Source organism: Dipodomys merriami, unplaced genomic scaffold, assembly GCF_024711535.1.
Source record: "Dipodomys merriami isolate MVZ:Mamm:240054 unplaced genomic scaffold, mDipMer1.0.p SCAF_19, whole genome shotgun sequence".
NCBI classification, from domain to species: domain Eukaryota; kingdom Metazoa; phylum Chordata; class Mammalia; order Rodentia; family Heteromyidae; genus Dipodomys; species Dipodomys merriami.
This window is the reverse complement of record NW_027203270.1, coordinates 13584492-13597560: the sequence shown is the minus strand read 5'-3', so window position 1 is coordinate 13597560 and position 13069 is coordinate 13584492. Positions and strand designations below refer to the sequence as shown.

Below are 13069 nucleotides of genomic sequence, written 5' to 3'. Positions count from 1 at the left end.
AATATTGTATACTGAGTTGTTATAGATTATGAGTTCTGTTATAACACTTACTTCAAAAATAGTTTTCCTATAATGAGAACTATACTTTTACTTATGCTCAATTTCATTTGAGAAACACTGGGTGAAAGCACATAACTAGACCCAGCTATACCAAGTTTATTAGGTATCTTTTCTTTTCTTTTTGTTGCTGTTGTATTGCCAATCCTGGGGCTTGAACTCAAGAGCCTGGGCACTGTCCCTGAGCCTCTCTGTGCTCAAGGCTAGCACCCTACCACTTGAGCCACGGCGCCACTTACAGCCTTTTCTGTTTATGTGGTACTGAGGATTCAAACCCAGGGCTTCATGCATGGTAGGCAAGCACTCTACCTCTAAGCCACATTCCCAGCCTTTAGGTATATGTTTTGTTTTGTTTTGTTTGAGGGGGGGGGGTCCGGTCGTGGGGCCTGAACTCTGGGCCTGGGCGCTGTCCCTCGGCTCTTCAGCTCAAGGCTAGCACTCTACCACTTGAGCCACAGCGCCACTTCCGGCTTTTTTCTTTTTGCTTTATGTGGTGCTGAGGAATCGAACCCAGGGCCTCAGGCTTGCAAGGCAAGCGCTCTACCACTGAGCCACCTTCCCAACCCCTAGGTATATGTTCTTATCTTCTGCTTTTTGTTGTTGTTGTTGTTTTAATGTTCTGATGGTCAGGAAAAAAAAAACTTCTGCATAATTCTCAGAGATAGGTTGGGAAGGTGGTAGAGTGCTTGCCTCGCATAAATGAAGCCCTGCGTTCAATTCCTCAGCACCACATAAGCAAAAACAACCGGAAGTGGTGCTGTGGTTCTCAAGTGGTATGGCTCTAGCCTTGAAGTGAAGGACAGCGCCCAGGCCAAGATCAAAAAAAAAAAAAAAAAAGTCCTTGGAAGTGGCTCTGTGACTCAAGTGGTAGAGTGCTCGCCTTGAGATGAAAAGCTGAGAGACAGCGCCCAGGCCCAGAGTTCAAACCTCACGACCGGGGAAAAAAAAAAAAAAAGCAATAATTCTCAGAGATAACAAACAACTCAATTGTGAATGTGCTTTTTTCCTCCCTTCATTCACTTTTTAATTATTACTATAAAGGTGATGTACAGAGTGGTTATAGTTACATAACTCAGATAAAGAGTACATTCCTTTTTAAAAAATGTCAACCCTTCCCTTGCTCTCTCCCAGTTTTTCTCTCCAGTCCCACCCACAAGTTGTATAGTTCATTTTGAACACAGGTCTAATGAGTATCACTACTGTATTTGTTCACCATTTGTCACACCATTTCTGTGCATCCTCCCACCCCATCCTCCCAAAGGCAGACAAACAAACAAACAAGACAAAAGGGAAATAAAATAAAAACAGAAACAAAGCTAGGCACCAGTGGCTCACACCTGTAATCCTAGCTTCTCAGGAGGCTAAGATCTGAGGATCATGGTTCAGAGCCAGTTGAGGCAGGAAAGTCCATGTGACTCTTATCTCCAAGAAACCACCAGAAAATTGGAAGTGGTGCTGTGGCTCAAGTGGTAGAGCACTGGCCTTGAGTTGAAGAGCTGAGGGACAGTAATCAGGCCCAGAGTTCAAGCCCCACAACTAACAAAAACAGACAAACAGAACAAAGAAAAAAATAATTTCCTGGAGTTCAGTGTGGACTAAACAGTCCATAATCACCACTTTCATCTAACTCTTACATATTAGACCACCATTCCTCTGTCTTATTCACCACAGGCAAGGTAAGAGACACCAAACAGTGGTAGAATATGGCTGTTATCCCAGTTCTGCCATAAATTAGGAGAATCATGATTCAAGCCAGCTGGAGTAATAAATCAAACCCTAGAAAGCAAAAATGACAGGAGGCATGGCTCAAGTGGTCAAGCACCTGCCTAGCAAATATAAGGACCTAAGTTTAAAATCCAGTGTACCTCTCCCTCCCCCACCCCTACACAAAGCCTGTAAGAAGAGCTGAGTTACAGTGTTAAGAGTAGGTAGAGGGGCTGGGAAGGTGGCTCAGTGGTAGAGCGCTTGCCTTGCATGCATGAGGCCTTGGGTTCAATTCCTCAGCACCACATAAGCAAAAAGAAAAAAGCCGGAAGTGGCACTGTGGCTCAAGTGGTAGAGCGCTAGCCTTGAGCTGAAGAGCTGAGGGACAGCGCCCAGGCCCAGAGTTCAGGCCCCACGACTGGACCCCAAAAAAAAAAAAAGAGTAGGTAGAAAAGTGCTTTCTTAGCATGTGTAAAGCCTTTGGATTAAATACCTAACCTGACTTTTTTTTTTTAATCTGCATTTTCTTTTCTTTCTTGGGGTGGGGGAAGGTGTAAGTAAAACAACTACTATCTAGGAACTACCATATATGTAGACAGAGCTTCTCTACATAGTATAGGCTGGCCTGGAACTTACTTTTACAATTCCAGTTGATCCAGAACTCCAAGTACTTTTGTCTTAGCCTCCCAAGTGGTAGGAGTAAGGGTTTGAGTGTGCCACTACATCCAGTTTGTAAGCTCTTAAAAGAATCATGGTTTGCAGAAGTTTTCTAATTAGTAAAAAACCTTCTATTTATGAAAAGCTCATTTAGGTTCATCCTACATTTTAAGTTCCTAAAACTTAAGAAGTTTTTTGTAGGACTTTTTGGTAACAAGATCTCTCTATATATCCCGGATTGCCTGTGAATTAGCGATCCTCCTACCTCGGCCCCCCACACTGTTAGGATTACAGGTATGTATCACCACGTCTGGTTAAATACTGATTTAATGTTCAACAGAAAACATTTCTACATGGATTTAATCAATTGTGTAGAAATAAAACCTTTCCACTATAGTTACAAGTAATTTTTAAAGTAATTACATAAAATATAAGAATTTAAAAATCAACAGATACTTAAGTCTACTCAATGAAGTATTATAGGCTACATAGTTATAGGAGTACAAAGAAGAGAAAGATTCAGAGTATACTATCTTATAAACCTTCAACTTATTGTTGTTTTAATGTACTATGTGATTTTTTTTGTTTCTTTTGCTATGTTCTTGCCCTTATGGTATATCTCCTGTTGTCACTGTATTTGATTTTGGTACCCTGGTATTGTATATATGTTTATTTCAATTAGGGGAGGGGAAAAACAGAATGGTGAGACAAAGGACAAGTTGGGAACTAATACAACAGCAATATACACAAGAAAATATGTTGGAAATGGTCTGTACAAGTTGGGGGTGAGGGGATGGGGGAGGGGAAGGGGAAAAATGGAAGGGGTAACAAGTTTGACAAGAAATATACTTATTACCTCACTTATATAACTGTAACCTCTCTGTACATCACCTTGACAAAACTTTTAAGTTTTTTTCTCTAAATAAGAGATAAGGAGTGAACTCATGACCTTGTATACTAGGCAAGCATTCTGGTCACCACTGAGCTACACTCTCAATCCAACCTTAAAGTTTTGAATAAAGGGGCTGGAAAAGTGGTTCAGTGGTAGAGTGTTTGCCTTGCATACATGAGGCCCTGGGTTTGATTCCTCAGCACCACATAAGCAGAAAAAGCCGGAAGTGGCACTGTGGCTCAAGTGGTAGAGCGCTAGCTTGAGCTGAGGGACAGCACCCAGCCTAGAGTTCAGGGCCCATGACCAACAAAAAAATATTACTTTCAAGCCGGGCGTTGGTGGCTCATGCCTGTAATCCTAGCTACTCAGGAGGCTGAGATTTGAGGATCACGGTTCAAAGCCAGCCCGGGCAGGAGAGACCGTGAGACTCCTATCTCCAATAAAACCACCAGAAAACCGGAAGTGGCGCTGTAGCTCAAGTGGTAGAGCGCTCGCCTTGAGCTGAAGAGCTGAGGGACAGCGCCCAGGCCCAGAGTTCAAGCCCCACGACCGACAAAAAAAAAAAAAAAATTACTTTCAATAAAAAATAGACTAAGAGCATAAATAATAAAGAGAGATAAATAATAAACAGTTAACATATCAACTTTCATCTAGATAAATTGAGTACAGTGACTATGACAGTCCATTATGCCTTGAGAGACAAATAATAAAGTTAACATAACTTTCTTCTAGATAAGTGATAGACATAAAAGGAATCATGGCAGATTACAGGACTTAGGAAAAAAATAAGACTTTCAAAGAACCCTCCTATTTTCCAACAAATGGGGAGACTCCACATAGAGAAAAATCATAAACTTAAATGCAGAGGGAAAAATAACAAGGAAATAGTGAGACTGTAAGAGAAAAGAACATTTGTGTTACAGAAGTTTTTTTTATACATAACTATCTCTGGAAAAATAATTTTAAAAACTAGTAAAGGGGATAGAAGTTGGGAAAATAATAGTACTATACAGTAAGTAATGTGATGGGAGCTATGGATGTAGCTCAGTGATAAAAACCTTGCCTAGCATGCAGGAGGCCTTGAATGTATCCTCAAAACACACACACACACACACACACACACACACACACACACACACACACACACACACACACACACACACACACACACACACACACACACACACACACACACACACACACACACACACACACACACACACACACACACACACACACACACAATGTAATTTTGATTTTCTCCTTGCTTACAGGGAGAAAGACTATCCTTAACATAGTCTAAACCACAGTTGTTTCTTTGCACTTTTAAGAGGCTAATCTGAAGTAAAATCCTATAAATTAATAAGTACTAAGATCCCAATAAAAACTCTGAACTTCAAGCATGACAAAAACAAAAACAAAAAACTTCTAAATTTCAAAGCTCAGGTAAATTTCTTGGTTGGTTGCTGTTTCATGACTGCAGACATGGGATAATGGAAGATCTATGTTTAAAAACCTCCTAGATCTTGTCCGACATAATCATTGGTTTGGTCAGTCTAGTCTGGATTTGTAACCTTTAAAACTATATTAGTATGAAATAGGTGCCAATGGTTCACCCCTGTAATCTTAGCTACTTAGGAGGAATCAAAGTTCAAAGCCAACCTAGGCAGAAAAGTCTGTGAGACTCTTATCTTCAATTAAGCTGGAAGTGGAGCTATGACTCAAGTGGTAGGGTGCCAGCCTGGAGGGGATCCTCCTCAAATCCGAATACTGTTCTCCAAAAAAAATAAACAGTATTAGTATACAAGGTACTTTCCTTGATTCTGTGAGAAATTTTTAATTCTGACAAATTATCAAACCTAGCAGGCACTAGTGACTCCCGCTGATCCTAGCTATTCAGGAGACTGAGATCTGAGGATTGTGGTTCCAAGCCAGCCTGAGCAGAAAAGTTTGTGATATCTCCAATTAACCATTAAAAACCTGGAAGTAGAGCTGTGGCTCAAGTGATAGCGCCCTAGCCTTGCACACAAAAGCTCAGAGACAGCATCCAGGCCCTGAGTTCAGGCCCAGGACCAGCACAAAAACAAAAACAAAGCAGGGAGCAGGTAGCCTACGCCTGTAATCCTACCTACTCAGGAGGCAGGTTCCAAGCAGCATGTGCAGGAAACTCCATGAGGCTCTTTATTTATTTTTTTTTTGGTCGGTCGTGGGGCTTGAACTCTGGGCCTGGGCGCTGTCCCTCAGCTCTTCAGCTCAAGGCGAGCACTCTACCAGTTGAGCTACAGCGTCACTTCCGGTTTTCTGGTGGTTTATTGGAGATAGGAGTCTCACGGTCTCTCCTGCCCGGGGTTGGCTTTGAACCGAGATCCTCAGACCTCAGCCTCCTGAGTAGCTAGGATTACAGGCGTGAGCCACCAGCGCCCAGCTCCATGAGACTCTTATCTCCAATAAACTATACTCAAAAAGCCAGAACCAGGCCCAGGACGGGGCCAAAAATAAATAAGCAAACAAACAAACCAAACCTGAGAGGGAATATGAGAATGTTCCTTTGAATTACATAGTTGCTCAGAAATATAAGTAGGTTGAGACCCCAAAAGTTATAGCTGGTATGTGAAGAGGAGTCGTGTTGGGCTGGGAAGGTGCCTCTGTGGTAGAGTGCTTGCCTTACATGCATTAGGCCCTGGGTTCAATTCCTCAGCACCATATATACAGAAAAAGCTGCAAGTAGCACTGTGGCTCAAGTGGTAGAGCACTAGCCTTGAGCTGAAGAGCTGAGGGACAGCACCCAGGCTCAGAGTTCAGGCGTCACAACCAACCAAAAAAGAGGAGTCATATTAAGCACTATACTAAAAAGTCTGCAATTCTGATACTAACTCTGGCTATGGGCATCAAAATCATACATTTTAAGCCAGAAGCCAGGCTGAAATCTGTACTCTTAGCAACTCAGGAGGCTAAGACTTGGATCCAAGTTCAAAGCTAGTCCAGGAAAAAAAAGTCTGAAAGTCTCCATCTTCAAAATAACTAAAAAGAGCCAGGTGTCAGTGGCTCACACCTGTAATCTTAGCTACTCAGAGGGCTGAGATCTGAGGATCGGGGTTCAAAACCAGCCCTCACAGGAAAGTCCATGGTACATTTATCTCCAATAAGCCACTCAGAAAGTGGCAGGCACTGTGGCTCAGTAGTAGAGTGCTAGCCCTGAACTGAAGAGCTCTGGGACAGTGCCCAGGCCCAGAGTTCAAGCCCCGTGACAGAGAGAACGAGATAGAGAGATAGAGAGAGAGAGAGAGAGAGAGAGAGACAGACAGACAGACAGACAGACAGACAGACAGCAGGGCTGGAGGCGTAGCTTAAGTGGCACACAACCTGCTGTGAGAACACCAAATAGGCATGAGGCTCCAAGGTTAGATAAGCGCCAGTACTAGCAAAAAATAAAAATACAAGTAATCTTGCTGTTCAGGAGGCTGAGATCTGAGGATCCAGGTTCAAAGCAGGAAAAAGCCTAAAGTGGAGTTATGTTTCAAGTGGTAGAGAGCCAATCTTGAACAAAAAAGCTAATGTACAGCACCCACAACTGCAACCAACTACTTTACAGGGTTTTCCCTCTCCATCTATTTTACAGAGGCCTACCCATTCATGGACCTTAATGAGGTTGATTGGGTAGCCAGGTGTGGGTGGCTCACGCCTGTAATCCTAGATACTCAGGAGGCTGAGATCTGAGGATCGTGGTTCAAAGCCAGTCTGGGCAGGAATGTCCGAGAGACTCTTATCTCCAATAAACCACCAGAAAACCAGAAGTGGTGTTGTGGCTCAAATAATGGTGGAGCACAAGAAAGAGAAAGAAAGAAAAGAAAGAAAAGAAAGAAAAGAAAGAAAAGAAAGAAAGAAAGAAAGAGAGAGAGAAAGAAAGAAAGAAAGAAAGAAAGAAAGAAAGAAAGAAAGAAAGAAAGAAAGAAAGAAAGAAAGAAAAGAAAGGAAGAAAGGAAGAAAGGAAGAAAGGAAGAAAGGAAGGAAGGATGGAAGGAAGGATGGAAGGAAGGAAGGAAGGGAGAGAAAAAGAGAGAGAGAAAGAAAGAAAGAAAGAAAGAGAGAAAGAGAAAGAGAGAGAGAGAGAAAGAAAGAAAGAAAGAAAGAAGGAAGGAAGGAAGGAAGGAAGGAAGGGTTGATTTGGTGGCTCAGTACAAAGGGCCTCCACCAACTTGACATACATGAGCTTATTACAGTTGGATGTAAGTAAGCACACACAGATGTACTTGGTACTTTAAGGCTTTGGCAACTTTGTGAATTCCACATACTAGACCACAGTGGATGAGTGTTGTCTTCAGCAACTCTTGTAAAGCAATATTAATGTCCATTACACCTCCAGCAGCAATGCTTTCCTTGGCCATGGCAGTGAATTACAGGTGAAGCCCAATCTTGAGAGCACCCAGGCCTCTGCCTCCACGAAGGCTGGCAACAGCAGGGAAAGAGAAGCTTTGAGTTTCTCAAAGCACAATCCATCATTTTTCTTTAGTATTAAAGCAAAATTACCAGATAAAAATAGAATTTTTACTGTCAACAGATCTGGTATATTGATTAGATCTTAGAATCTAAAAACTATCTTTCAAAATAAAAAGAGGACACTATGTGATATAAAGAGACTTAGAACTTTAAAAGGCACCTTACACATCTTTTAAATCAATGATTATGTTATGGACATGGGTCTGAAAGGTTAAGTGGTTCCTGTAAGGTCATCATTAATAAGAGAACTAGAACTATAAATCTAAATCTACTAAATGCAAGGTGGTATCCTGATTTAGATCCTGAAACAAAAAGGATGTCAATAGAAAACTTGAACAAAGTAAACTAGTTCACATTGTACCACCTATAAAATGGTCATTTAAGATATTAACATTGGAGAGCTGGGAAGTTGGCTCAGTGGTAGAGCGCTTGCCTTGCATGCCTGAGGCCATGGGTTCGATTCCTCAGCACCACATAAGCAAAAAAAAAAAAAAGAAAAAAGCCAGAAGTGGCGCTGTGGCTCAAGTGGTAGAGCGCTAGCCTTGAGCTGAAGAGCTGAGGGACAGCACCCAGGCCCAGAGTTCAGGCCCCACGACTGGACCCAAAAAAAAAAAAAAGATATTAACATTGGAGAATGGTGGGTAAAAGATATGTGAGACTAAGCTTTACAATTTTTCTGTAAATCAAAAATAACAAAATTAAGGTGTAATTTTAAAATTATTAAAGTAATTTCTAATTCCATGCACCCCATCTGTTTCCATAAAAATCCTCAAATATAAAAACATTAAGGTCAGTGGCGCTGTGGCTCAAGTGGTAGAGCGCTTGCCTTGAGCTGAAGAGCTGAGGGACAGTGCCCAGGCCCAGAGTTCAAGCCCCACGACCGACAAAAAAAAAAAAAAAAAAAAAAACATTAAGGTCCCAAACTAAGCATACAGGGATAACAAAGTACAAAACAGATACCTCTCTTTAGCAACCCCAAACCAAAAACAACCTAAATAATTCCTCCCTAGGCCAGGCACCAGCCTAGGGAACAGAGCCTGTAACCCTAGCTACTCAGTAGGCTGAGATCTGAGCATCACAGTTTGAAGACAGCCTTGGCAAGGAAAGTTCACAGACTCTTATTTCCAATTAACCACCAAAAAAAGTCAGAAATGGAGCTATAGCGTGCTATCCTTCAGCAAAAAAGCTTAGGGACAGCCCCTAGTCCCTCAGTTCAAGCCCCAAGACTGACACACATATACACACACAAAAGTATTCCTCCCTGTTTTTCTGTTTAATAAGAAAACTAAATACTCACTGAGCTTTTATTACATTCCAGGCATGTTGCTTATTTAATTTTCACAAATGTCCTTAAAGTAAACAGACTTAAAATTTTACTTAAGGCTCAAAAGTCATTTTCTTATTAACAAATAGTTAGTAAGTAACAAATGTCAGATTTCCACTAACATTCACAGTTAACATTTCTCTTCATCAAACTTCAGTCATACTATTTGGAAGAATTATTACTTACTAAATTTTATACCAGTATTTTCTGCATAAAGACCATCATTGTCAATTCCACTACCACTCCATTTTCTTCAAGTCTCTGTTATTTCTTGTCTAGCACTAAGTAAGCCTTTAAAACAAACATTCCAATCTCCAGTCTTATTGCTTTTATTCAGCACACACTGGCAGAGAACACTTTGTTTGCTGGCCTACCAACATCTACTTTCAGCTGTGTTTTTTTTTTTTTTTTGGGGGGGGGGCGGTCTGGTCGTGGGGCCTGAACTCTGGGCCTGGGAGCTGTCCTTCAGCTCAAGGCTAGCACTCTACCTACCACTAGAGCCACAGCACCACTTCCGGCTTTTTTTTCTGCTTATGTGGTGCTAAGGAATCAAACCCAGGGCCTCATGCATGCAAGGCAAGTGCTCTACCACGGAGCCACCTTCCCAGCCCCTTTCAGCTATTATTAATAGTCGAAATTTCTTTTTTGTAAATTATTTTTCATCTACTTAGGTACTCTCCAACAGAAAAACTACTGATTTCAGGAACTGTGAATCTTGAATTCAAATGACAGAGATTTGGAAAAAACGACTGGTTAGTGCTTAATATTCTAGTGGTATCCTAATATTGTCAATTAAATCCTGATATGGAGCCCATTGGAGCTACCTAATGCTAGATCTCCAGCTTATTTTGAGTCTGTGAGCAACTTTAATAAATTCATGATAAATTTCTTTTCTGCTTAAAATAGTGGAAATCATTTTTTTGTTTCCCAAGCCTTCTGAATACATCCCTGCAATCATATAAAATCTCCAAAGCATTTCAATCCTCTCAAAGGCTTTAAATGGCCCAGTCTTTTCCAGGGTCTTTCCAAAGTCCTTCACAGTCTTTTCTCATGGTTGTCACCATTTGGGGCCAACCTACAGTGCTGAAACTCATTCCTCCCTAATAGCACATTTACAGACTGATTATCCCTGGTTTAGAATGACAATTATTTCTAATGTTAGATTTAGAAAATATGGGAATCAGGTTTAAACAAATTTACATTTTATATATATATATATATATATATATATATATATATATATGCATACTCTGAAGATTTTATACAATGTGTTTGACTCTACCATATGAAGTCAGGAGTAGAATTTTCTACTTTGGGCCTTAGGTTGACACTCAAATTTTCAGATTTTAGAGCATTTGAGATTTTCAGACTGGGAATGCTCAAACTATTTTTTTTTCAAACTGTATTTTCTTTTATAATGTTATTCTGTACTTAGGAATGCTATCCACAAACTGTCTATAAATCTTACTCATTCTTCCAAATCTACGTATTACTATTCAGTTCTACTAGTTCACTCACTAGTATACTGTGAGAATATAATTTCATGCCACTTTTGCTTCAGTTCATATTCTGCACCATTTTTTTTTGTTTGTTTGTTTTAAGACAGGTCCTTACTATGTAGCCCAGACTGGAGTCAAACTTTCAATTCTCCTCCTTCAGCCTCCTAAGTGTTAGGATTACAGGTGTGTAATTATATGCCTGGCTTTATTATTATTATTATTGCTTGCAGTACTAGTGATCAAACTCAAAGTATCAAGAATGTGAAATGGCCTATTACTTAGTCACATCCTCAGTATATTTCATTAATGTTTCTGAGGTAACATTCCTCCACTAACCCTACATTTTAAAAAAAGTCAAAATAAAAAGTGTGAATGTGTTAAGAAACAAAACAGTATTTATCAAAATGAGCTCCAAGCTGGGTGCCAATAGCTCATGCCTGTAATCCCAGCTACTTAAGAGGCTGAGATCTGAGTATTGTGATTTAAAGCAGCTCAAGCAGACTCTTGAGACTCACCTCCAATTAACCACTCAAAACTAGAAGTGGTGCTGTGGCTCAAGTTGTAGAGCGCTAGCAAAGAGTACAAAAAGGTTCAACAACAGCAGCCAGGCCCTGAGTTAAAAACCTACAACCAACAAAAAAAAAAAAAGAGGTTTTTTTTTTCTTTGTTGTTTTTGGTTTCTTTTCTTTCTGTCTTGTTTATCTGTCTTTGGAAGGTAAGGGGGGCAAAGAAATGGTAGGACAAAGGGTGAACAAACAGCAGTGGTACTCACTAGACAGTATGTTGAAAATGAACTATTCAACTTGTGAGTGAAGAGAGAAGGAAAAAACAGAGAAAGCAAGGGAAGGAATGACACTGCCCAAACAGAAATGTACTCTTTACCTGACATATGTAACTGTTACCTCTCTGTATATCACCTTTATAATAACAAAAAAATATATAGTTATAAGCCCATATTTTCGTTCAACTGTTTTATCTTTGAAAATTCAAATGAATTCTGTACTCAAAAGTATCTAATAAGCTCGGCACCGGTGGCTCACGGGATCGTGGTTCAAAGTCAGCCCTGGCAGGAAAGTCCGTGAAACTTATCGCCAGTAAACCACCAGAAAACCGGAGTGGCGCTGTAGCTCAAGTGGTAGAGCGCTAGCCTTGTGATGAAGAGCTGAGGGACAGCGCTCAGGCCCAGAGTTCAAGCCCCATGACCAACAACAACAACAAAGTATCCACTAGAATTTTCTGCAATGACCCAAATCTGTGGTATCCATTATGGTAGTCACTAGCCACAAATAAAATATTAATACTCATTTCTTTAGCAAATTATTTTTTATTAATCTTATGGTAGTTAATTGCCATGATGTATAGCTTAGCTCTAGCACATAATCTATTTTACTTTTCTGTGAAATACTCAAGGAAAATATATCAAATTATCCAGGGACCTCCTTAAATCAAAAAGCCATACTAGAATAGTAAGAATTACAAAATTAAAATCAAAATCCTTAAGGAAGCAAACAATTCTCCAGGAACTGGACACTCATATCCAAGATCTTCTAAAGCATTTTTTACAGTAATGTGAAAAATGGAACTTTCTCTTCTACCCTGATCAACACAATAACAAGAGCAGCAGAGCACAAGCTGAAGTGTAGCACTCACTTGTTAGCCAAGCTAGCTGTCCTAAGCTCGAAGCCACACATTTCCACCATGTTGTTATCTTTCTTCTAGCCTTTACTATAGCTTAGAATTAATTGATTTTCTTTCTACTTTTGGCTCAGTAGATTTCTCTTTCCAAAATCATACTTACTCTATCTCCCCAACTTCCAATTTGAATTCAAAAACTCAATTTTGTGTATTTGTAATATAAGAATACCTATGATAATGCACTTCTTAATATACTGATTTATAATTATCTACTTTCTCCTTTGTTTCCCTACCCTGGACAAATGTACTTCTTACAAATTCAGGCCATATTTTTCATTATGTATTTTCACATATCAGAATCGAAATATAGTAAGTTCCAAAATAATGTACTATGAATTTAATTGATTCTTCCTGATGTAAATGACATTGAAAGATGAATCAAAACTTTTACATAGGGCTTAAGAGCAAATCTCTTGGTAGAATGTTTGCTTTATACTCAAGACCTTGAGTTATATCACTAGCACTGCAAAAATTAATAGGAGGAGAAAGGTGGAGGGAAGGAAAGGAAAAGAGAAGATGGGAAGGAAGGAAAAAGAGGAGAGGAAGAAAAAGGAAAAGGGGGAGGGAGGAAGGAAGGAATCTTGAAGTTACAAATTTTAACAAAATCTAATTTACTGAGTTTTAGATTATAAGAATACTTTCTGCTGTCACTGGTGGCTCATGCCTATAATCCTACTCAGGAGACTCAGATCTGAGGATTTCAGTTCAAAGACAGGAGGACTCACACACACACACACACACACA

General features: G+C 40.1%; 1 protein-coding gene and 1 pseudogene across 1 annotated transcript in view; both read right to left on the bottom strand.

Annotated features, from left to right (window-relative positions):
• The window catches only part of Taok1 (TAO kinase 1), a 112376-nt gene that overhangs the window by 81683 nt on the left and 17624 nt on the right, over positions 1-13069 (bottom strand). The window lies entirely within an intron of this gene.
• On the bottom strand, positions 6821-7789 carry LOC138830509 (small ribosomal subunit protein eS12-like; annotated as a pseudogene).